The 2,500-nt window shown below is 29.8% G+C and overlaps 1 protein-coding gene across 1 annotated transcript in view; it reads right to left on the bottom strand.

The window, feature by feature from the left end:
- The window catches only part of LOC137651778 (uncharacterized), a 69,916-nt gene that overhangs the window by 61,149 nt on the left and 6,267 nt on the right, over positions 1 to 2,500 (bottom strand). The gene's annotated exons all lie outside the window — the stretch shown is intronic.

Here is a 2,500-nt window from a genome sequence, read left to right as displayed (position 1 = left end):
TTTAAAAGGATTTATTTGATGGGCGTTTGGAGTTGCAATCATAATTATAAGCTATAACTATAAAACTAGTAAGTTAAATGTGAAGGGAATTTACTGGGGGGTATTTGAAATACCGAAAACATTAAATCTTTTTGTATTCAAACTGCAAGGACATCTATATCATGTCTATTTATCATGTATTTTATAGACTATATAAATGGTATTACGAGTTCTAAGAAAGTTATATGCACATAATAGTGGTGAAATTGAGTCTAATATTGTGAGCTAGAATACATACTTGGCCGAAAGATAACAAATTATTTTGGATTTTAATGCGATGCGACTATAATTATGAGATAAAATGCAGACATATAATAGGAATAAATTAAAATATTATTATTTAGTAATTTGTTCCCCAAATTTTTGACGGTAGATGTTTCTGTCTGCTAATTTATTTTTCATTCAATAAATCATATTTGTAAGAAAATATGTGGAGGTTTATCGTAATACCCAAGCAATCTCAAGTAACCCACATCTATTAGGTGATTAAAAGTATCGAGGCACAATAGGAAATAGCAATATATCATAAAAAGACTTGCAGAGTAATACATTTTTAAAAGGATTTATTTGATTGGCCTATGGAGTTGCAATTATCATTATGAGCTATAACTATAAAATTAGTAAGTGAAATGTGGAGGGACGTCACCGTAGAGTATTTGACATACCGTAAACATTCAACTTTCTTGTATTCAAACTGTAGGATATATAAATCATAATTATATATCACATATTATAGAGACTATGCAAAATGTCTTACGTGTTCTAAGAAAGTTATAAGCACAGAAGATTATGAAATGTGATCATCTACACTGCCACTGTTAGAAAGTTATACATTTACGACAAAATTATTTGTTTCAAATAACAACAATGGAACTGAAATTTAGCTACATCAGAAGGGAAAAAATATTCTATTATTAAGTGGATTTAGCTTTTATAGGCTACTAATTAGTAAAACGTCTGTAAGAGATCTATTTTTTTACATGAATACTCTACATTTTCCTCCCACAAGGAAATTGTTTAAATAATATTTTTACTGCTTACTACAATGTTTACCCCATCGTAGTTGAGACTCCAAATTCATGTTACTCAAGTAAATTCACACTTGTAGACTCCTTTCAAAACAAATGAAACCCCAATCATTAGCAAATGTATTAGTCCCCCTTAACAATTTGCTAGCGTTTTCTTTGAAGAAAATAGAAAATCAGGATACTGTTTTTCGTTTCATAGATGGCGGTACGTAGCCAATTTATATTTAGTCAGCAGAGGAAAGATATTATTATTATTATTATTATTATTATTATTATTATTATTATTATTATTATTACTATTATTATTATTATTATTATTATTATTATTATTATTATTATTATTATTATTATTATTATTATTATTAATAGTAGTAGTAGTAGTAGTAGTAGTAGTAGTATGTTCCATTACAGCTCATAAACTATAACAGACTGAGTTAAAATATATCTAATTCTATTTGTTTGAGGGCCAGCGTAGTAATTCATTGGAGATTCCATGCGTAAATCATTTTGTCTTATGGGGGAAAATTTTAATAATAATTTTTCTCATTTGTTGAGCGACGAATTGAAAAAATATATACTACCACCTTCAGATACATCTTCAGGTGATTAAATCTCTCTCTCTCTCTCTCTCTCTCTCTCTCTCTCTCTCTCTCTCTCTCTCTCTCTCTCTCTCTCTCTCTCTCTCATGAAAATGAAAATAAATCCATTACGATTTAATGAATTTGTATAGATGTATAAATGTTACATTAGTTTCGATATGAATCTACGTCGGTATTGGTTTATTTTTGGCGATGCTTGTCTAAATTCTTATAGAAGGGAAAATAAATATTTTATTTAGCTATTGACTTCTAAAAGCTATTAGTAGCTTTCAAATACTAGGACGTTGGTTGTCTACAAATTAATAGAACTGTGTATTTTTCCTCATACGTTTATGGCACATACCCCACATAAGGAAAACATTCGTAAAGAAGCTGGCAAGACAACCTTGCAAGAGAGGTTTAAGTCTTTGTTTATATCCAGCCCCCCCTTCGGTACTTCCAGGAAATTCAGTTTCCACAAGGGAACACTTCCTTCTTAACAGGTCCTCAGAGGTCAAAGGTACCCTTGGGAGATAGAAACAGGGCTAGATTTGCATGAGGAAGGATTGTCTTTTTCTTTTGGCAGCGAAAATGTTTTGCATGTAAAGTATGTTTTGAAATGGAAGAATAAAAGTTAGGAAAATTTAAACTGAGTATTTGAGAGGAATATTCTAGAAGCTCTAACACTGGACTTTTATGTTCATTTCATGTTATTATTTATTTGCATGTGATATTTTTCTCATCCAAATAGAAAAGGAGCGAATTAAATATGAACGAGCACTCCAGAAATTTGCTTATCCAGTAATAATAATGATAATAATAATATTGATAAGGTTAATCATAACATGCATTTGA

The sequence above is a fragment of the Palaemon carinicauda genome, chromosome 13, assembly GCF_036898095.1.
Source record: "Palaemon carinicauda isolate YSFRI2023 chromosome 13, ASM3689809v2, whole genome shotgun sequence".
NCBI classification, from domain to species: Eukaryota; Metazoa; Arthropoda; class Malacostraca; order Decapoda; family Palaemonidae; genus Palaemon; species Palaemon carinicauda.
The sequence above is the reverse complement of the archived record's forward strand: the minus strand, read 5'-3'. Positions and strand labels throughout refer to the sequence as shown.